This window comes from Dipodomys merriami, unplaced genomic scaffold (assembly GCF_024711535.1).
Source record: "Dipodomys merriami isolate MVZ:Mamm:240054 unplaced genomic scaffold, mDipMer1.0.p SCAF_16, whole genome shotgun sequence".
NCBI lineage: Eukaryota > Metazoa > Chordata > Mammalia > Rodentia > Heteromyidae > Dipodomys > Dipodomys merriami.
Genome location: NW_027202937.1, coordinates 27685561 through 27710786, shown reverse-complemented (window position 1 = coordinate 27710786; position 25226 = coordinate 27685561).

Sequence of the window (25226 nt, the reverse complement as noted above, 5' to 3'; positions counted from 1 at the left end):
AAGTAGTAATAGAGCGCTAGCCTTGAGCTGAAGAGCTGAGGGACAGTGCCCAGGCTGAGTTCAGGCCCCACAACCGGACCCCCCAAAAAAAATCTAAAAAAAGATTATACTATTTGAGTTCTCCATAAAGTCCATTATACTTCACTTAATTCATTTGTAACAACTTGCATACTGACCAATGTGTTCACTTATAGATTTATAGGTACATTCTATCTGCCACAAATGAAGGAAACCATGCCAACTTTGCTTCTCTGGAAGTGGTTTATTTCACTTAATATAATTTTTTTTCAAGTCTTTCCATTTCCTCATGAATGGTATAATGTCATTTTTTCCAACAGTAAAATTCCACTGTATGTATATATATATATATACATATATATACATATATATATGTATATATATGTATATATATATCACATTTTCTTGATCCATTAACCATTGAGGGGCATCTGGGCTGATTCCATATCTTGGTTATTTCAAATAATGCTTCAATGAACACAAACAAGATTACTGTAAAGCCATCTGTAGTAAAACTTTACAAAAAAAAGTCTTTCAATCTCTATAGCAATTCCATAGACAGAAAACTGTCCTAATTTATGCTAAGGAAGTTAATATTGATATAACATTATATTATATAATATTATATTATTATAATATTGATATAAAACTGTCCTAATTTATGCTAAGGAAGTTAATATTGATATAACATAAAGACCTCAATGACATTTAGCTATGCATTAAGTAGGATCAAGTTCTAAGAAAATAAGGGAAATCTTTATTGAAATATGTAATACATGGGAAAATGACATGATGCCTGTTCTCCATTGTTCACACTCTTGCATAACACCAAAGAAACCACATATGGCCAACTTAACCTCTCTCCAACCTATTGTAGCTCTTGGCCTGTTGTAGCTCTTGCTGATTTTAGATTCAGAAATGCTTTCTTCCCATGTATGGCTTAATTTCACCCAAAGTTCTCACTCAGATACACTTATTTTGTCTTTGACAGTAAGATCCATGCTTGCAAGATGGCTGCAGCTGAACCTCTACTTGTCAGCTGCCTTGTATCCTGAGCTAACTCATTCTAGCCCAGGTAATGGGAATAATTTCATAAGCATCTGCATTCAATTTGCTCCAGTAGGTAGCATAAACTCTAGAACCAGGCATTTCAGTCTGTAACATGTTCTCATTCACATTTTTTAGTAGTTGTAATCAAGTCACCAAATCATTACTCAGGAATCTTTCATCATAAAAGGTTTCCAAAGCTTCTTTCTCAAGCACAATGGTGGACAAAGTTTAAAAAATCTTCACATATTTCTGTCTCTTCTTGATGAAATTATTCATCATACCCTCTGGAAGCTGGTGTTCTTGTGCAAGATGTGCTACTAAGCTTTCAGTTTGAAATATTTGGTTATGTGTTGAATAGGTCTTACATTTTATGCATGGGGTACCGAGACTATGATATTTGTCCAGACCTTCTACATGGCTGTGAGGACAACAGGAGCGCACCACCTTGTCCAGCTCTTCCTGTTGGGAGGATTCTCCAAACATTCATTTTTGCTCAGGATTGCTGTTAGCAGTGATTCTCCTTATCGCCACCTTGAAAATATTTAGGATTACAGCTGTGGGTCACTGTTCCCCAGCATGTAAAATGTTTCTTGAAAAGTTTCTCCTGAAATCTTCATTGTCTTAGCTTGTTTGGCTCAAAAATCCCATTTCTCAATCCCTAAAGACTCCCTTTCTTCTTCCTGTTTCTGTATCTCTTCAAAGGCTGACTTTCAGTGCTTGCCTAGCATGCATGAAGCCCTGGGTTTGATTCCTCAGTACCATATAAACAGAAAAAGCTGAAAGTGGCACTGTGGCTCAAGTGGTAGAGTGCTACCCTTGAGCAAAAAGAAGATCAGGGACAGTGTCTAGGCTCTGTGTTCAAGCTCCAAGACTGCCAAAAAATACCCCTTCAATATAAAAAAATAAAAACCCCTTATAATATATTATAACTCTATAAAATATATGATCATATGTAATACATATATTAGATATCATATATATGATACATAATATATAATATGTATGGACTATATGTTATAGTTTATATATTATCTATATCATATCTAAATGTTATATTTCATATATACATATTATATATGTAATAATATATTATATATAAAAACATACTTGACTGTAAATAATACTGATATATGTGCTGTGTATATATGCATATATATATATATATATATATATATCCAAACAACATAAAACAGTATGACATTTTGTACTGGAACAAGCTTAAAAACATCTTAGGTGGAGTATTAGAGCAAACCATGGCTGAGCTATTCATGTGTTTTGAAGTTTATTTAAAATATGTATGCAAAACATAGTCAGCCTGCCATGGTATTCTTTACAAAGTCTTGGGAAAGATAACATTTATGAGAGGAATTGCAATGTGCTTAGCATGAGTGTATTGAATGAAGGCTGCCAACCCAATTCATTGCTCAACAAAATGACTACAAATAAGACAGTACAGCCAGCGAGAGTTAGAGATGAGATGAGCAATGAGGTGGAAGGAGTTGCAGCTGTTTCTTTTCATTCATTCGCTGGATTCTCTGTAAATATTGGTAGTGCTTGCAAAGTGGTAAACAGCATTTCTGCAAATGAAAATGACTGCTTGTATGGGGTCTGAGTGTCAGGCAACGCAGATGGTGACATCATGCATTAAGTGAGCTTTCTCTTTGGCTTCCTCGTGGCCTCCTGATGCACCTGCACCAGCATATTTGAATATGCATTTTGAGTAAATCAGTGTACCCAAGAAGTATTCAGTGCTGTTATTAATTTCATTTTCTCACATGAAGAAGGTTTGTCTCTATGTCCATTACAGGGTTTGTTCCGGTTTAGCTTTTGCTTTGCAAGTAGCAAAAGACAGATGCCTTTCTGTAGAAGCAAAATGACGTATCACAGTCTCCACGCTGTTGTTTCTGTATTTGCATATTAATTACTTGCATCACATTTTATTACTATTATCTGATGAGGAATGCCGACTAATTAATTTCACCTGGAATTGGATGCAGGCATATGAAAAATTACACTTGGCCATTTGTAGGGACCAGCTGTGTATTAGAAATATCTGATCCTCATCTGCAGGATTTAAAAAAAAAGAGAGGAAACAGCTGATGGTTGAAAGAAGTCACTTTTCCTTGTGCCCTGGAGGTATTATTATTGGCAGATACCCTTTATTACTCAGCCTATTCCGAACTTCAACACAGAAGTTGACTGTGAGCACCATTCGTTGGGATGACTTAACTTTCCGTGATTTTGGTTTTAATTTGTAGTCATGCTAATGGGATTGGGTTGCACCCATATGCTGACTTCACTTCCAGCCTGAAATCACACATAGCCAACTTCATTTGGACCACAAATTGTTTTGGCCTAGCTGGCAATGGAAAGCAATAAAGAAAAGTCTGGGCAAAGTGGGGGCATGGATGGGGGGAGATATCATGTTACAAGAGAACCCGTTGGATGAAATGTAGCCTGTTAGAAAATGCAACCAAATCTGCATGTCAACTGGACTCCAGTAGGCACATGCGCGCTTCCATTTTCTCTTCCTCTCTGCGCGCCTTGCTATGTGTTTTCCGTTTGGATTCTTTGTCTGCCCCGACAACAGATGGTGTTTTAATAAAGTCCAGTAGGAATATGACTGCGAGTAAACAATGAGGCGCATGCCAATTCTATAATTGCTGGGGACTGCTCCAGTCTCTTACGTGCTGCATTCAAGTTGGGAGGGACCCAACTGCGTTTGCACATACCGGCAGCAGCCTCGCTCGCCCGCAGCTGGGGTGTGCAGTGTTCTGGGGTGTGCTGCAGTAGCTAGCCTCACCACGGAAGGTAAATTGCAGTTCCTGTCATGCTACTTGGCACCAGGGCTAGAGAATGCTGCCATCTGGCTTGTCATCAAACATGGTCATTGAATTTCTCGGAGATGAAATGGCTTTTTTTTTTTTAAACATCTTGCTATTTAAAAGGGGGAAAAATAATTCAAAGACATAAAACTTATTATCTTTCTCTTTACAGACACCGTTTATTCTAAAATAACAGTTAGAGCTCATCTGAGCAATAGCTTTCAGTGTTTCTGTCCTCACCAATTCCCACGCTCAAAGGGATTTAGTCTAAACCTACTATATGCTAATGGGAAATTTAAAATCATGGGAGCTTGCCAAGAAATGACTGATCTCATTTGTCTCATCGGGGAAGGGCAAAAGGTTTGGTTACCTATCTGAACTATTTTAATTTTCTTGTTTCTTCGAACTGCAGAAATACATTTATAATTCTTTCACCCATTTATTTCCAATATCTTTTTATCCATGTCCACAGGGGAAAACCTAATATTGTGATAGTAAACCAAATGTGTGTGCTCTTTGTCCCTTATATGCTAGCCTCAAAGTAGCTGCTAGTCAGAAGCCTCCAGGAAAAATGAAGCGGTGTTAACAATCAGAAAAGTACTAAGTTGGTGCTTTCACACGACTTAGGCAAGCAGTATGTGGTGCTTATTTGGGGATCATATTTTAAGTGTCATCTAACTTCTCCAAATACTACTTTCCACAAATTACTCTAGGCACATTGGGTGGTGCCTGCATTGGTTAAAAACAAACAAGCAAACAAAACCAAATGCAAATCAACACAAGCAGAACCATAGGAACTGCAGAGTAGCTTTGACAGCAGAGAAAGCTTAATGTTTGTCAGCAGACAGATGCAAAGAAAAGCATCCTGTTTCTTGGTTTCTTTCTTCAAGCCAATGAAGACAACTAAATTGATAGGAAGAAATCTTTAAGAATTTAGGGTGGCTCTGTCTTCATTGAAACCGCTCCCTTTCCACATAGATTGGATGCTCTATGAGTGTTATTTTTACATCATTTTCCCTTCCTCAGACTTTTAGATAAAATGACTTAATTATTTAATGTTTAAGAATCTGGAACTTGTGCAAAGACTGTCAAATACTGTACTCAAGACTCTTTTACACATCCTCCACTCTAACAACCATTATTCCATAAAGGCCGTACTGAGCCACCTGAAGCTCATCCACCTCCCTGGGATCTGCCTGTGTTTCTTGGCTTGGGGCCCCTCTATTTTCTTAAAGCCATGCTTGCACCATTACTCTCTGCTTCTATACTTTCTCTAAATAGGGCTCTTGCTTCTTTCTTTCAGTGTACAGTCTTATGATTACACTGGGACCACCATGATTACCCAAGACAATCTCTTCAACTCAATATCCTTCCAAGTTTTTGGTCATGTAAGAAAGGCTGTTTGTAGACACCAGGATTCAAATATCATCTAGGTGCTGATATTCTGCCTACAGGGAGTAACATGGAGATAATGCATATTTTATCTCCAGTGCCTTGGTGGGTGCTTCTTATGAATGAGGACTTTCTCTTACATAGTCATGTTAATATTCTCAAAATTACGAAGTGATCTCATGTACATTGTGAAATCGAATTTCATGAGTTTTCCCACTAAAAATCTTCATCCCATACCAGATTAAGTCCCACATTATATGCTAGTATCAGTCCTACTCTGTTTTACTTAAGTGAATCCATTTCATTAGATATTCTTCTTGTATGTGTCCTTTACTTTGATTTTTTTTATTTTTGTATATATTTTTGTTGTAAAGACACCTTACAGAGGGGTTACAGTTACATGAGTAAGGTACTGAGTACATTTCCTGTTGAGCATTGTTACCTCCTCTGTTGTTTTTCCCCTACCATCCCTTCCCTCTCCACCTCCCTAACTCCTCCCTCTCAGCCCTCCCCCACAACTGAAGTTGTAAAGTTTGTTTTCAACATAGTCTTGTATATCTCATTGTTACGATGGGTCAACCTGTATCCTTATTTCAGCACTTTGTTATATCCCTTCTCCTCCCCAAATTAGAAATTATAGATACAAGATGCAGGGCACTGGAATCAAATACAGTGAAAACAAGGGTTATATCATGGGGAAAGAACATACAAAAGAAACAAAAAAATCACATAGTGCATTATATATACATTAAAAAACAACAGTAAGAAAGATAAAACCTCTTGTGTCCCTATCTTGGGGTTCATTTTGCTTAGCATCATCTTATATGGTCATATGCACATAGCTTTTGACATTTTCTGCTTGTCCTAGATATATACTAGTTAGTGCAAGTAAGGGAAACCATAGGGTCTATGTTTCTTTGGGCCTGGCTTACTTCACTTAATATAATTTTTTCCCATTTCCTAACAAATGGGGCGGTGTCATTCTTTCTAATGGAGGCATAGAATTCATATATATATGTATATATATATATATATATATATACCACATTTTCTTGATACATTCACCTACTTTGATATTTTTGAAGAACATAGACCTATTATTTCATAAGTGACCCTTCGTGTATGCTTTTCTAGTTTTCTAAAATTATATACATATGATAGATTTTTAGTATATGTGAAGGATAGATTTTATGCACTTTGCTGGATTATTGTGCATAGTTATTGGGTCAAACAGGACTGTGGATGTTGCTCTGAAAATCTTTTCTAGATACGGCTAATATCTAGAATTAGTTGACCTTAAGCCAGGGTGACTGCCTTCAATTCTTTGATGTCTTCATCTAATCATTTGAAGGCCTAAGAGCAAAACAGGAACTTCCCAGAGAAGAACCTCAACACTCTATTTTAGAAAATCTATGAAAGTTTCTAGCCCACAGCCTTTCTGACAATTTTTGCATTTTCTATTCCCATATCTGGGTGAGACAATCTACTAAAAATAGATCTCTGAATATAGTGTCCTAATGGTTTTGTTTCTCCAGAGTTTCTTGAGTCACCCAACTGTTATCATAGAGAATGGATTTTGGTCCTTTTTCTAGGCTTCTAACAGCAGACTATTACATTAGCTTTTTCCTGTATCAGAGAACTCAATATCTATCACTTTTTTAAAGTGGCAGTCTCTACTCTGGAGTCATGATATTTTTTTTCTATTACCTGTTTTTCAGGAGATTGATGATCCTTGAGAAGAGGAGAGGTCCTCATGTTCCATGAAGAGAGAGAAAAATAGAGAGAGAGAGACAGAAAGACAGAGAGACAGAGAGAAACAGAGAGAGAAAGAGAAAGAGAGAATCATTCAACAAATGTATAACTATAGCTCCAGAACAAGGGGAAGGGGCAGGAATGTTTAAGAAATAGTGGCTAAGAGAATGCATGTTGGTACATGTGTATAATCCCAGCACTCAGAATCAGAGTTGTGAGTGTGACTTCTAGGACAGCCTGGGCTGTATAGCATAAGCCTGTCTCAAAAAGGCAAAATACCTGGAGAGAGAGAGAGAAAGAGAGAGAGAGAGAAAGAGAGAGAGAGAGAGGCCAAAAATTATTAAAATCTGGTGAAAACTGGAAACTGACATAGCAAAGAAGCTTACAATCTTACAATCTCTAATCCCAATAGACACAGAATAATATACCAACACAAAATGAACATAAAATAGAAAAGGAAAACTTTAAGTCAGCATGAGAAAAAAAAGAATGAGTGCAGAGAAATTCAGACAAGAATTGTCTCCTTTGTAATGCTCGACAGGAAATGTACTCATTACCTTACTCATGTAACTGTAACCCCTCTGTATACTATTTTATAGTAAAAACCATAAAAAAGAATTGTAAGTCTTTTTGTTTGTAACTATGCAAACTACAAAATAATTCTGAACCATCCTTATTGCCATGAAAGACATAATCTTTCAAAACTGAAGAGAAAAATATAAAGATTCTTTTTTTTTCAGGCAAACAAATCTGTTAAAATTACTTAGGTTATATTTAGGATAAATATTATAGGTAATAGTGTTTCTTTAGTTTGATGATAATATGATGAAAATACATAGTCTAATAAGAGAAAATAATGAGAAAATAGGATAAACTAAAACATTAGAGGAGAAAATGCAATTAATTTTCTTCCCTACTAGCTAAAGCTAGATGTTTTCAAATGCCCAGTATAATGGGACATAATTTCATAAATGGATTTTTAACCTTACGTTTTACATCCATCACAAAAAGGAATAAAAGGTAAGATAATGGTCAGATTGTTCTAGTGATCTTTCTCAACCATGAAGCACATGTCAGGGCAAGGACTTGGGTATCAATTTTCTGAATGATCTCCCTTTAAATGCGCACTAGCATTTACCTCTCTGAATGAGACTAAGTACAGTGGGTGTCTAGGCAAGATGTCTTAGGGTTGTGAGTGCTTATTTCTTTCAGTGAGGGAAGATTGACAGATTTCAGAATATGAGCAGCAAGCTGAAAGGAATAGTACAATAACAGGGAGCAAAGAATCCAGAAAGCCTACCTATAGGAGCCACCAATATGTAAATAGATTAATGGTATTCTTTTTTAGGAGCCTGTGCAAGTTCTGCCTGGATGTTTTTCCTCATTAATGATAACTAAAACTCACATAGCTGTTTGTGTTTACTTCATATAAACATGGAAGAACACATGCAAAAAAATCCTCAATAACTTTTCCTGTCACAGAACATTCAATAAATGACAGCTCTAGCTCATGCTGTCCATAGATAAACCACCATATGTTTGTAAGAAAATTAAAAGATTATTTTTAAAGATAGGAAGCTACTTATAAATATTTTGAATATTTAAGAAAATGAGAGTTAAGTTTGTTAATACTATTTTCAATCACAAAGTGGAGAATAAGTTGAGGAAAAATCATTTCTCCAACATGTATTTTTTTTCTGCAAATTTCCCTGAGAGTTTCTAACAACAAATATCAAAAGCTTTACCTTATTTTGGCTTAAATGAGTTGTGTGAAACTTTATATTGAGGGTATAAAATTTTATATATCAGTACTTTGAGCCATGATGGATGCAGTCAAGGTTTACATGAATTCATTGTATTTTAAAATAATTTTTCCATACAGAACCTTTCCTAGGTTTGACAATCATAATGAATAGGGCTTTCTAATGATTCTCTTATGATTCTTTTTAATAGACTCTTTTTTGATTTTGTGATTACTTCAGGATTATCCTGACACTGTTTCTTTGAATCCTCTTGATCTACATTTAGGTAAATCGACCATTTCCTTGTTTGGAGTACTAGTATTCTGAAGTTCTCAGTGTAGTCTTATGATTTCTGGTCTCCTTGAGAATAGCAATTCATGTGACCATACCAGTATCCATGTCTGTTGACAGTTACAGTAATGATATGTCAACATTTTATGAATAGTTAGCTTTGAAAAATACTCACATGCCAGGATGTGGATTTTTCAAACAATTTAATGTGCTGCCATCTGACAGCAACACAGACCTTTGTAGAAAAATGTTTTCTTTCTTCTGTATTGACCTGCAGTGAAATGAAGATTTCACCAATATGGAATTTCTGATAACTGGCTTTGTGCTCAGAGAAATAGAAAGCTAGATAGCTCACTTGTTTGCTCCCTTTCTCTTCTGAAAAAAAAAAGTGTGTTGCTGGAACTGAATGATGGATTGCAGCACATTCTTGATTTAGGATTTCAAAATCCTTTAACTGAGACCGGAACTAAGAACTCTCTAACTAAGCTGAATTATACTTCGTTCTTGACAAAGGACTTTTCAAAATTTTAACAAGAATTTAGAACTCTAAATCCTTTAACAAAGTTACTTATCATAACAACTATTCCTCACACCATTACTGTAAATTTTGGAAATGTGTATCATAATTCCTGCAGCAGAATAACAGCAGTAGCATTTTCTATAGAGATTTTCTAGGATTAAGTTTTCTGATACAGCTTGCTATCTGTAGTAGTTACCATTCTTCTTGCAGAGCAGACCTCCTGTTTATCCATAGGGTACTTCCCAGGATTCCCAGCAGATACTTGACACCATGGAAACATCCAGTTCTCTCTATATTTTTCTTGTGCATATACACCCTATGTAAAGCTATTACTTAGGCATTGTGAGAGAGTAACAACAGCTATTCATAGAAAAGAACATGTACAAAATATACTGTAATAAACTTGCCAGCATTAGTACTGTTGTGCTTTGGGACCATTATTAACCCAAATAAGAGTTCTTTGAACATAGATCGTGATTACCATGACCAGTGATCTGATGACTCAGATGCTGCTCTAAGTAGCTAATGGTGTGAGTGGTATCTATATAAGGTGAGTCCACGGCAGTTTTTAACTCCTGTAATTGTAAGTTCCAGAATAACTAGAATGATTAGCAAAGTTTATCAAATGATTAGCCAGAGTGTTCTTTTTCATCATTTTCTGTTTTAGCTCAACATGTCAGATAAAAAAAAAGATACTCAAGGGCCATGTGGTTTTTTACTTCTTAGTTACTATCATGTATCAAAATGGGAAGCCTGGCCCATTTAAAAAGCAAACAAACCAATACTGTAGTTACTAACTGCTTTGCCTGGTTTGGTCTAGCTGTTGTGTCTCAGCAAATTGCAGACAGATCAATGACTTGTTTCTTGATATCTTTTGAGGACAGGCAGTGTCCTGGAAAGAAAAGAACACTCAAAAGGTTATGGCACAAGACCTAAGCCTCTGCTCCTTCTTAAGTAATTTAGTACTAGGTTTGGGCAACTCAGTTTAATGCACCTCTGCTGTATTTTGAATGTGTATAAAATCAAGAAGATGATGAGAAATAACAGCAAATTTTCTCCTCTTGTAGCCTCTGAAAGGATTGTTCCTTGTAAATGCTTCCCTTCACTCTCAATTCTCTGCATTAGCTCCCAAAGTACTTGATTATCCATGTAAGGAGCAAATGAAATAGGTACCACTGAAGAGGAAAGGCTTGATTAGCTTTTGCTTTGTACACTGCAGTGATAACATAGCCTGTTGGTGCAGAGACATAAAACAATAACAACAAAACTCACTAGGTGTTCTGCACATTGAGTCCTGACAAGTAAGCTTGAATGAGGAGTACAGATTTCTGGGCTATTATCAGCTGTTGATGCATTTTTTAAGCACTTGTGAATATATCCATTTGGAAAGATGGTTTGTCAGGACAAAATGGCAAAATCACTGTATCATCTCCTATTACCAGTTCCTCTGAACCAACCAGTTCCCACGGAAGCCATTTAAGAAACATTAACTCCTCCCTAAAGAGAGAGTTACAGAGGAACCTGCATTTACAGGTCATTAGTTACTTCTACATTACATTACCTCAGTTATTTTTAGATAATCTCACTAATCCGGTATTCAGGGTAATTTCTAAATAATTTAGTCCCTGATGTATTTGGATTTCCAAATTCAGACCCTTAAGAAGGTATACAGGGAAGTTTCAGAAAGGGAAAATTTTATGACTCGTGCCAAAGAAATTTGCCAGTCTGAAATACAGGGGAGTTAATTTGGTATAGATTCCCCCCACCCTCCCCACCTACCTGTTTGTTTAACACTGAGAAACAATTTAACATTTAAAAATATTTCACAATGAAACTTTTTCCAGTAATTAAACAAAAAGACAGGTTTGGAGATACAGCTCAGTGGTAAAGTTTTTGCCTAGCAAGTACAAGGCCTTAGGTTCACTCCCCAGCACCATAAACAAATAATTTAAAAAATGAACACGTGATTAGAAGTCACACAATGATCTTCCAAACTGCAGTCTGTGACTGCAGCTCAGTGGCTACATAAGCCCAGCAGAACCCTTTAAGGGGTGTGACAGAGGGGTGTCTGCAGGAAACGCAAGTGTGCTGCAGAGAGAGGGGGCCTTGTTTTCCATAATCCTGTCTTTGAGAACTGAATTAGGGATTGCTTTTTCTTCTGTCATACTGGAATTCTATTACAGAGTGTAGAGGAAGGAGAAACAAACCCAAGTAACATTCACTAGAGGTTTCTAGTGTTCCATCGGCCAAATAATCTCCTTGCAACTTAAAAAAACAACAGTCAACTAAGATGGCAGAATGTAAAATTGAGTGATTTGTTATGGATAATATTAGGTGATAATTTACCTCAATAAAGGGATACCGCAGAGAGCAGGTAAAAAAATAAAAAGTATATATAAATAAATGAAAATCAACCCCCAAATCCAAAAATAAAGTGTTTTTCCTCTTTGAAAAAAAGTCAATATTTTGGAGGAATATTTGAGAAATGTCATATATATATATATATATATATATGCACATTCTTCTTGCTATTTGGCTCACCTTATTCTTTGTATTTCATTTAAACTCTTAACTCAGCTCCCATTCCCCATGCAAAACTAATACAGACCTTTAAATTTAATTCTGAATAAGGAGAAACTGCTCTGTCAGCCATCTTTAGGGCAAAACAAAACAAAGTGACTCGAATGTCTCCAACCATCCTTTAGGTCAGACATCTTTTTCTCTTAGTATAGCATTTGTACCTTGCAAGTCATATACCTTTAGGTATGCAACTGGTACATCCTGTGAACATAGCCATTGGATCTGTAGACTGTGCTTTGTCAGATCTGAGACATTTATGTGGACATATGGGTGAGTGAATGCTTGATAACTTTCCTCAGTCTGAGTTTCTTCTCCACACCTCCCCCTCTTTGAGATCAGTACAGACCAGAGACCATGGAAAACCAATCCAGTACCCCAAACCACTGCAACTGCCTCCTTTATCAGCCTTTGGCTCTCTCAAGTCTCTCTCTATTAAACTGGCTGCTACCAATTGGTGTATTATACTGGGGCCATCAGATACTGTGTTTCAGCTAATAATACTCTCCACTGATAATAGATCCTTTGTTTAGGTGATATTATGAACCATATTGAATTAGCCAGAAAAAATAAAAATGAATAAGAGAGCAAGTATTTATATGGGAAGATTTTATTAGATTAGCTCACATATTGCAGAGACTAAAACTGTTCCTGATGTCCGTCTACAAGCTAGAGAGCCAAGGAAGCTAGGCGTATGGCACCATCCAAAAAATAAGACATCTCAGAGATGCTAATGTTACACCAGTTTGACGGTAAAGGCCAGGAGAACCCTGCCACACAGCTCCTGGCACAGGTCAAAGTGCAGACTAAAAAATCCAATCTGATGTCCACAAGTGGGAGCACAGGAAAACACACCAGCCATAGAAGAGAGAGAGAGAGAGAGAGAGAGAGAGAGAGAGAGAGAGAGAGAGAGAGAGAGAGAGAGAGAGAGAGAGAGAGAGAGAGAGAGAGAGAGAGAGAGAGACAGAGAGAGAGAGAGAGAGACAGAGACAGAGACAGAGACAGAGACAGAGACAGAGACAGAGACAGAGACAGAGACAGAGACAGAGAGACAGACAGAGAGACAGAGAGACAGACAGACAGAGAGAGACAGAGAGAGAGAGACAGACAGACAGACAGACAGACAGACAGACAGACAGACAGACAGACAGACAGAGACAGACAGACAGACAGACAGAGACAGACAGACAGACAGACAGAGAGACACACAGAGAGAGACAGACAGACAAACAGGCACAGACACAGACAGAGAGACAGAGACAGAGACAGGAGACAGACAGATAGAGACAGAGACAGACAAACAGGCAGACAGACAGACAGGCAGGCAGGCAGACAGAGAGAGAGAGAGAGAGAGAGAGAGAGAGAGAGAGAGAGAGACAGTCAGACAGACAGACAGACAGGCAGACATACAGACAGACAGACAGACAGAGACAGAGAGACAGAAACAGAGACAGAGAAAAGAGAAAGAGAGGGAGGGGGAGAATGAAGCCTTTCTTCCATATTTTCATTTCATCCTGGTCCTTGGCCAATGAAGGCTGGTTTCAGAACAGGATTTTAGCACCTAAATTGCTGAGCCCTGTGCCTATCTTCCCTGGAAATGCCTTCACAGAATATCTCAGAAGTATGCTTTAACAATATTCTAGGCATTAATCTCTCAAGTCAGCCAACCTGATACCCATAGTTATGCTGGTAAATTAGGCATTTTGTAAGGCAGGCATTTTGATGGTAGGGCAAAATCTATTTCTAGAATTTCTGAGAAGGAAATTCCTTCTGAGAAGGAAATTTACTGTGCTTTCAGTTTAGTACTGTTCCACTACAACTAATCAACCATCAGGCCAATGTATCTTCTCTCTAAGGGATGCTACAATTTAGATAGCTTTACATTAGTTCCTGGAAATGGATTGGTCCATTTTGTTGATGGATAAAATGGACCTCATGCTTTACAAACATGTGCACATACTTGAATTCCATCCTTCTCTCTCCCCCCTCACCCCCCCCCCCCGCACCCTGGTCATAGGTTCATTGTTCTAGCAGTGCAGTAACTGAGAAATCATATGTGGGTGTCAAGTGATTCTGGAGTCTGTAATAAGACCGTAGGCTTAAGACTTATTCCCATAGGGTAATTTATATAATGTCTAAAATGTCTTTGCTATTTTGCTTTCACTCTTGCTCTTTCTAACCATAAAATCAACCTGCCAATACCCCCATGTTTCCCAGGTGCACTATGATATTGCTTTAGATTCCCTCTCCTAGTATCAACTCAATTGCTTCCAGTCAACAGGAGAAAAGTGTACATTTTTCCATTTCTCCCAGCATGTGACTATCTGTCCACTTGGGGATCATTTGGAGATTCCTACATCAGAGAAAAGCAAGGTTACTTTTAATTGATAGTAAATATTAGACCTCTGTAAAATGACTTAGATATCAATCAGAATGGGTATTTGCGTTTTTTTTTCATTGGGTCACATAGTTTCAGTCTTTTGCTTTACAATTTTTGAGTCTTTTGAATTAAATAACTTAAAACCCCATATTCAACATCTCATCTATCTCATACCTGGGCATACCACAGGACTATTAGCTCTTGCCCTAGACCTTGGAGCATCAAGGCAACAGATTGCCATCTAGGCCTCTCTATCAATTTTATTTGTCATATGGGGTTTAGCTGTATGAGTTAAGTGCCACTATTTGTCCTTGGCCATTTTAGAACTTACGAATCATGATATTAGGGAGCAAAGTGAAATTGTAGGTTCTCCTATTGCCAACTTCAAACATTTGACATCTATCCCCTTATTTTCTTAGTGATACTATATACTTTAGGCTCTCCCAAGAGCCCTGACAAATGGTAGATTTTTTTGTCCTAGACAATAAATCCAAATCCATATAATAGTCTTCCTTCCTCAGCCTCTTGAACTTCTGACTATTCCAGCATCTCCACCTCTTTTACTCTGAACCACTAGTATATTTAGATCCCAAGAGCTATTCCACCATTGTAATACACTCTCTCCCCTGTGCTTTCTGAGAAGGTAAGTCATGGGAGTAGGTTCCATGTCAATGAATAGTTATTTAATCATCCTCACATCCCACAATTCTCAATTCATTCAAAATCTACTTCCTACTACTTGGTAGAACATTATTTCCTGTATTCTTCCTTTATATTTGAATTTTGGTATTTACTTGCTAAACAGGTAATATCCTTTTCCACTTGTCCTATATTAAGACTTGCATGCAGTTATTATACAAGAAATAATGAACTTGAGAAGGATGAACAGGTTTCATGTGAGGAGTCATTCACTACCTCCTGGGAGAACTTCACCTAGGTTCCTAGGCATGGCTACCTAGCTTTCTCCTGGTGAAGAGGTTTCAGTGGAATCCAGGGATCCAGGATTCTCACACTCATCATCCAATATGTTTGTATACAGATGTCAGATTTTTGTTATTTGTTTTTTGTTTTTTATTTTTCTAGTAACCCTTTCCCAGCGGAACATCACTGAGACATTTGTTCTCCTTACTAGCTTTGACATTCTTATGATTAAATCTGAAGTCTGGTTTTGAACACCATCTGTCCTGCAGCAAAGAGGACAAGGACTTTTTTGAACATGAAAACTTCTAGCTTTCACAGCACACCTGAATATAAAGATGGTAAGAACCCATTATCTTACTTCTACAAGTGTTCTCAAGCTGCTAACAAAATATACCTAACCTCTGTTTACCATGGAGGCCATTTTGTTTGAGAACAATTAAGGGTTAACTTTCATCTGTAACTCATCCTAATTCACCCCTGGGGAGGGGGGAGTTGTAATGCGAATTGCTGATTAATTGTAATGCTATTGATGATTAATGACCACTTGGCTCAGAATCAGCAATAGCATCATCACTACCCAAGAGCCAACAGTTACAGAATTACCTTTTTAAAAATCTGCTTTCTAGGCTACTTCTAGCATTGACTTTTACAGATTCTGTATGTCCCCTTCACCAGAAACAGAGACTGAGCCATTAGCATGCACACAGGTGTTTGTTTGGGAAGTGAATACAAGACACAGGAGAGGAATGCAGGTGGGTTTGAAACATCAAGTAGTAAGCCAATTAGTGTACAATGTTAAGCTGATCACTATTGAGGACAACTGAGATTCAATTCCACCAGGACTCTTGAAGAAACTGTATAGCATGATTCTTAGACTGGTACTACAGAGGGATGGGAGGGAGAATAAGTTATCTTTCTGACCTTGTCCCCATTGCTTGAGATTGCTGCATGGACCATTAACTCTCCAGTACTTATGTTAGTACATGCACGATTCTGCTGCATTTCTCCACGATTCCTTTGCCACAAAATCAGAAGAGCCTTGTGTCAATAGTAAATAAAAGACACAGCTGAAATGAGGTGCCAAGAAAGCTAGTTGTCATTGTAAAACTAGTTGTCATTGTAGTAGTTGGAGGAAAAAAGAAGACTATGAGAGCTCATGTCTGATCAATTATATTTATATTTATTAATGCATCTGCGTTAGGCAAAATTCCCCGATAATATCTCCTTTAACACTCTTGATGATCCACTTTTTTTTCAAGTACTCATTTTTGTTCTTCAATAATTGCCAATTGTCAAAGAGAAAGTTTGTTTGGTATATGTCTATGGGTATATAGGTCAGATAATTTTAATATAGCTTGAAATCAAAAGGAATGGAATGCAAAAAATTAATCTGCTTGCTTGACAAATGTGGAGAGGAGGGTTGGTATAGGTTAAGAAGTTGCCATGTAATCATGTATTAAATCATTATTAGCAATATTGGCTCTGGAAATTCAGCTCCCCACATCTTCTTCCCCTAATATCCTATGCTTCCTTTTACATACAGCATAGGATTGCATGACCACACATAGAACAATATTGACGTTGCTTAGCTCTAACTTTGCAAAATAATCAAATGAGAAACACTGGGTTTCTCAATAATACAATCGAGTTGAATTTACTGAGAGTGAGACAATTTCTCTGGGGTACTGGCAAGGGGACTTGGGGAAATAGGCAAATATCTAAGAACAGCTGTTCTTCCCAGAAAAAAATATTCAGAGAAACTAAATTCATTCCATCTTAAAATTAAATCTTTTTCTTCCAGGGTGTGTAAACTAAGTATTCATGATGAGATGAAGAATTCCAATGGGATATTTTAGTATCAATCCAGATATGCTGTTAATATGTGGGGATACCAATGACTTGAATTTATTTGCCCACGAGCAAGGACTTATCGGGAATATGTCTAATGTGGTTTTTCCTTCTTGATGGTTCCTGGCATGTAATTTTTCTATGGATACCTGTCTTCTGCAACACTGTGGCTGTTCCTCATGCTGTCTGAAAAATGGATACTTGTGATTTGCCTGTTTTGGCCTTTTTAAATTTTTCTTATGCTAAAATTTTTCTATGGTAAAATATCATTAAGCATCAATGATACAACCGAGACAATATTTGTACTTTTGCAGTTCCTAAACACTACCTTAATAAATCACTGAAATTTTCTGAATGAAAGAGGCATCTCTTGTGAGTTATAAGGAACACTTTACAACCATACTTAGGTTGTTCTAATGAGATAATTAATGGGAGACCCTTAGATAGTTTCAAGAGAAGAGATGACAAATCCAGAAAGGCCAAGAATATCCTAAGAGGGTTGGAATTGTCAGACTCATCCTCAGACCTCTAAAGAGAATAAGCAGCTGGAAAAGGAGGTTCAGTGGCCAAGGGTTTGATCAATCTGCAACAAATGAAACTTGCTAATAAACTCCACATAAAAGCTTTGCCCTGCAAGGCTTGTGGAGATTTTAAAGGAGTAAATACCTAGATGTTCTAGGAGGGTACTATACCACATAAAACCAGAAGCTTCTGTGTAGGGAGGGCTTTCAAGCCTTTCCTTCAATATCTTTTTCATTTGTGAAAATGGAATTATTACCTTTATACTTTAAAAAAATTTTATAATTATAAACAGAATTGTACATTCAGTGCTCTCAGTAACCTTTGTGACTCATTCTAGAAAATTAACTTGAAGGAAGGGTGAGGGAAACCTTTAAATTTGTATCCAAGTCAAGCAAAAGTAGGGATAATTTAGGAATATCTGATGCTAAGGCTGGCATCTGAAATAGGCAGCTTTGTGCAAGTTTAGTTTTCAGGGTCTTCACTCTGATTACCATGAACATCAGCTAGAAAGCCGGACACACAACTGCTGTCAGATAATTAGTGCTACAATGCCCTGTCGTTTATTCTCTAAATAATCTTACAAAATGGTGCCATTATTTTCTAGAATACTTAAATATTTCTACTTAAACATTTGGTGTGTCTCTGAAATTCTGCACATTTCATAGATATTGTCAAGGCTAAATTTAATATAATTTACTGTTTCTACAATAATTCAACGTTTGTAGAACAACATGCAGATTCCTCCACTGAAAAAAATCAAGGTGATAATGAGTTTAAGTTTTGGCAATATTATATAATATTCTTAGAAATATATCCAAAGATATTACTTGGAATTATAAAACAATGATAATCAAATTCTCTATCAGAGTGGGTAACTGGTGTGACCTTTTTAAATCTCTTAGTGATGATATTAAATAATAGAATTGAATATATTAGCCAACATGAAAACAAATAATACTGGTACAGCTTAGAAAATATATGACAAATGTGGAGAGGAGGGTTGGTATAGGTTAAGATGTTGCCATGTAATCATGTATTAAATCATCATTAGCAATTTTGAGGGGTAAGAAGAGAAGCCTAAAAAACTAAAGATTATACAATATATAAAAGTGTTATACCATGGGGGAAGAACATACAAAGAAACAACATAAAAAATCACATAGTAAATTATAAGTACATTAACAAGAACAGCAAGAAAGATAAAATCTCTTGTGTCCCTATCCTGGGGTTCATTTCACTTAGCATTAGCTTATATGGTCATATGTACATAGCTTTTGACCTTTCCTGTTTGTCCTAGACATATCCTAGTTATTGCAGATAAGGGAAACCATAGGGCCTATGTTTCTTTGGCTTACTGCACTTAATACATTTTTTTTCCAAGTCTTTCCATTTTCTAACAAATGGGATGGTGTTGTTCTTTCTGATGTAGGTATAGAATTCATATATATACATATATACATACATATATAAATCCTATATTTGTATATATATATATATAGGATATATAAATCCTATATACGGATATACATACACATATAGGACTTATATATGTATGTATATACGTATATACATATACATATATATATATATCCATTAATTCATCAACTTGTTTCTTTGTATGTTCTTCCCCCATGGGATACCCCTGTTGTCACTGTGTTTGATTCCAGTGTCCTGAATCTTATATATACATTTTTGGGGAGGATAAGGGAAATAACAAAATGCTGAAATAAGGATACAAGATGACCCAGTGTAACAACGAGATGTACAAGATATTATATTGAAAACAAACTTTACAACTTTCCGGGGAGTGGGAGGGAGGGAGGAGTTGTGGAAGTGGGGAAGAAAGGGATGGTAGGAGAAAAACAAAGGAGGAGGTAATGATGCTTGATAAGAAATGGACTCATTACCTTGTGCATGTAATTGTAACCCCTCTCTCTGTACAATATCTTTGCAATATAAATTATATATTAAAACAGTGTTCATAAGTGGGGTGGATATATTTAACATCCTGAAGAAAGATGATGGACAACTTTAGCCCTGATGTAGCCACAAAAAAATCTTGAAAAATAATTTAAAAACTCAAACCCAAATTAGAAAAGAGAGGGAATGCTAAGCATAGTTGAATTGTTAGCATAGTTAAATGTACCATAGCAGACTGAGTAACTTGACCAATCTTTTTACTGAGAACACCTTCAAAGGCTGTGTGCAATCTTGGCTTTAAAATCTTTTCAAAAGCTTCAGAAATCTTAAAAGATAGTGAGAGACTACCTGACCAAATATTCAAAGAGAAGGTGGGAATTCCAAAAGATCCCCAACACTTGGAGCTGTTTTTTCTTTGAAGGCTGGTTTTAATTTGGAAATGATACGTGAAAAACTGAGTTGAAGCCTGCCCAAAGAACGGAGTTTTAACATTGACACCCTAACTAATGAGATGGGGACCTAATGGTCAACATATGGAAAGAAGATGACCCCAAACTACAGCAATTATGAGGTGGTTTTTCATGCTTGGTCTAGGGATCCTCATAGCTTGAATTTAGATTAGTCTACTTCGAGAGTGTTTATCTCAATTAAAGCAAATTACAGTCTTCTCAGAAGAAACATTCTATCATCCCATGTTTAAAATTATTATTAAAAATAATTATTCAAGGGCCAAAATCAGTCTCTAAAAGAAACAACGGCTCATGAGGGGATTTATCATGAATAAGACACAAACAAAAACAGTTGTCCTAACTTAAGACATGGCAATTAGAATGCCTTGTTCATTAATGTATATTTATACAAAATGCAGAGAAATTCTTTACTTTTGAAAATAATTGCAGGGAACTAGGATTATAAAACACTTCCGAGTTAATTAAAGGAAAATTATAATTCATGGTTTGAAATTTTAAAAAAGTAATATTATATTTCAAGAAGTTGTCTAGCCCTAATGCTCTACCTATTCCTCCATAAATATGCACTACCTCATATATAGGAAAAAGAGTGACTCAGGGGCACAACCACTGGATGTCAAGTGGGGATCTGGGATGAATTTAAGACATAGTGTCCTATGGGACTCTGATGACTAAATTTGAGAATTACTTGAGGCTGGTGAATCATGTTACCCTTCCATTCTCCCCAACACTTTTAAGCAGGTATATTAGTAACTGCTTACCATTGTCTCACTGGCTCTTGATAGTATTTGGGACAAATAATTGAGTCTTTAGTTTCTCCTGATCACAAGTAAAGCCCCATTGTGATTGAGAGCGAACAGGTGATTGCTTTGCACTTGACTTAGTTGATGATATTTTGGATATTTGAACTAATGATTTTAAATTAGTATATGGATTTACAACTGTTATTGGAAAGCATGAGACCTTCATAGACTCTATCAGTCTAAAGTCCACTGTGAGACTTTTGTGGACTATATCAGACTGGAGGCCACCCAAAAACAGTCCATTGGAAAACATTCCTATATAGATATGTTGTGTGGGTCAGCTTTTTATGACTGTAAGAAATACCAGAGATAATCATTTATAGAGAGAAAGTTGAGTTGGGTTCACAATTCAGGAATATAAAATCCATGCTCAGTTAACTCCAATGTTTTAGGTCTCTTGAGAGGTGCCATATCTAGGGTGTAAATGAGAGAGGAAGAGACTGGGGTCCCACAATCCCATTCATGAGTATATACCCAATGACCTAAAGACCTCCCATTAGTTCCCTTAGTTATAAAGTTTTAATCACCTTCCAAAAGTGAGTACCTTGGGGATATGAGACTTTCAGAGACACCCTAGATCCAAGCTGTGGCATATGTATATATGTGGCATATTATACATGTGATAGTATCTGTCTATCTACTATATATTGCATTCACTATATGAAAATAAGATATATAATCCATACATAAACACACATAATTGAATACACAATTGTATACATATACACAATTACATATATAATTTATGTATTCTATACATAATATTCATGTGTACAATGCATGCATATTACATATGTAATAAATAGAAATCAAGGCTTTCACCTGGGCTTGAACTCTAAGGCCCAAGCAAGTGATGCTAGAATCATGACAGGGACCAGCAGTGTCATTCATGGTGCTCAAATCAGTATTATTTGTCCCTTGAGAAAGCTAGACTTGGTTATACTGATTTACCTGTCAGGCCTCAGAGAGCTGCTAATTTCTGTTTCAATTCTAAGAACTTCCTTGTCCTTCTTGTCATAAAGATATGGTTTTAGAATCAGATCTTAGCTCACATTTTATTTCCACATTTTTGGGGCCTTGGTTATTCTTTTTTTATTTCTTTATTGAGATTAAGTGATTGCATAAATTTCACAGTATTGTGGCATAGTGATACTTAGCTGAAGTCACCAACACATTTTAATCTTCAAAATGCAAATTATCATTATCTTGATCTACAAAGCTTATCAACTCTAAAACTTTAACCATAAAACTTGTTTCTTCCAAATTGAGTGATTTGTACATTTCTTTTCTTTTGCTTAGTGTAAGCTGTTCCCTCTAAAATATACTTAGAGTTCAAAAAATTAAACTCGCAAAATATAAAACTTCAAAGTAACAACAACCAAAATAATAAATGAGCTAATGGTGTAGAAAGACTTTTCAAAAGAAGTAAAAATGACTAGTAGACAGATGAAGAAATGTTCAACATATTTGTCCATAAAGGAAAGGAAAAGCAAACAATACTGAGATTCCACTTTCCCCCAGTTAGAATGACCAATATATATAAAATAAAAAATATCAATAACAAATGCTGATTGGATAAGGCCAAAAGGGGTCTTTTACATTGTTAGAGGGAACGTAAACTTGTTCAAGCAGTATGGAGGCTCCTCAAAAAACTTAAATAAACATAAGAGCTACCCTATGTACCCTATGACCCAGCAATTCCGCTCGTTGGCACTTATCCAACAGAGCATAAACAGGATCACACTAAAACTACCAGCCTACCATGTTCCAAGATAGGGAATCAGTCCAGATGCTCCTAAAATGACTAACAGATCAAGAAAATGTGGTATATACACCCAGTGGAATTCTACTCATCCATCCAAAAAATGATATTGTACTATTCATAAGAAAATGGAAAGACTTGGAAAAAATTATATTAAGTAAAATAAGCCAGACCCAGAGAAACGTAGGTTACATTGTTTCCCTCATTTGTGGAAACTAAAATATGCCTATAAATCTACAAGTAAATACACTAGGTGGTAAGCAAGGTGTTACAAATGAATTAAATGAAGTGTAACAGACTCGATGGACAGCACAAATAGTCTAATTCTTTAAAAAGACTAAGTCAAAACCCAGCAAAGAAAGTACCAGGAAATGAGTATTTGCAATAGGAAAGGATGGACCCAAGGGGAAAGGGGTAGAAGAATGGAGTAGGGAGGAAAATGTAGGCAAGAGTTCATTGTAGAGACCATAGAATTGAGAAATATAAGGGAAGGGGTGAGTGGAAGAAGGGTGAAGATGTTGAAGTGATAATACAGATCAAGATGCATTGTACATAAATACAGCTTTTGGAAATGGCAAAATATTCAATACATAACCTAAAATTAAGTAAGGTAAAAAGGTAGGTTAGAAGGGGTGGTGAGATGGTTGAAACAGATGAACATTGATCAAGATGCACTGTATTCATTAACTGTTTGATGAATGGCAACTCCTTTGCATGACTATTCAAAGATAACAAAAATATTCAAAAAAAGGAGAATCCAACATATATCCTACAAAGTGAAGCAGAGTAAGGAAGGGGAGTGTTGGGAAAGGATGGTTGAGAATGTTAAATTGGGTGACATTGATCAAGATATGTCGTTCTCATAAACTATTTTGTTAAATGGCAATTCTTTTGCACAACTACTTAAAAACAATTTTAAAGTAAATGAATAACTAAAATGAAAAGAAATAGTGGTGAGTGGGTTAGGAGAGAAAGAGAAGAAGGTTGGAAAGGTGATATTGATCAAGATGCATTCATGAGCAGATTTGTTGAATGGTAATTCCTTTTTACCACTACTTAAAGATAATAAAATGTAATTTAAAAAGAATACAGTAGAGCTGCTGGCACACTCATTTTTTTATTGTGAAAATACCATACAGAGGATTTGCAATTACATGGACAAGGTAATGAGTACATTTCTTATCAAGCAGTGTTGCCTCCTCCTTCCCATCCCTTCCTATCTACCACCCCCCCCCCCGCTTCCCCCTCAGCCAAAATTGTAAAGTTCGTTTTTTGACATAACCTCTTGTATATCTCATTGTTGCAATGGGTCCATCTGTATCCCTATCTAAACAATTTGTTTTTTCCCTTCCCCTCCACAAATTATACCAACATCAAATACAGTGAAAACAGGGGTTATTCCATGAGGGAAGGACATACAAAGCAACAAAGAAATCATCTTATAAATATGTTAGAAACAATCGCAAGAAAGAAAAAGCATTTGAATACTTATCTTGGGATTCATTTCACCTAACATCAACTTATCAGACCTTTTCTGCTTGACTCAGACATATACTAGTAATTGCAAATAAGGGAAACCATGGGACCTAAGTTTCTTTGGGCCTGGTTTACTTCACTTAATATAATTTTTTCCAAGTCTTTCCTTTTCCTAACAAATGGGGCAATGTCATTCTTTCTGATGGAGGCATAGAATTCCATTGTGTATATATACCACATTTTCTTGATCCATTCATCTACTGAGGGGCATCTGAGTTGGTTCCATTTCTTTGCTATGGTAAATAATGCTGCAATAAACATAGTTGTACTGGTAGCTTTAGTATGGTCATGTTTGTGATCATTTGGGTAAATGCCTAAAAGTGGGATTGCCGGGTCACAAGGGAGCTCTATGTGGAGTCTTTTGAGGAACCTCCATACTTCTTTCCAAAGTGGCTGAACAAGTTTACACTTCCACCAACAATGCAGTAAGGTTCCCTTCTGTCCCCATCCCCTCCAGCATCTGTTGTTATTAGAGTTCTTGATTATAGCCCTTCTAACTAGGGTGAGGTGATATCTCAATGTTGTTTTGATTTACATTTCTTTTATGGCTAGGGAGGTTGAGCATTTCTTCATGTGTCTATTGGCCATCCTTCTTTCCTCTTCAGAGAAGTTTCTCTTTAAGTCATTAGCCCACTTATTTACTGGGCAGTTGTTTCTTTGAGGATTTGTTGTTGGGAGATTTCATTTTTTTGAGTTCCAGGTATATTTTAGATATGAGACCCTTGTCTGTTGTATGGCTAGTGAAGATCTTCTCCCAATCCGTGGACTTTCTATTGATCTTGCTAGCTATATTTTTTGCCATGCAGAAGCTTTGCAATTTCATGCAGTCCCATTTGTCCAAGCTTTCTTTGATTTATTATGTTTCTGGGTCTCTTTTAAGAAAATTTTGGCTTGTGC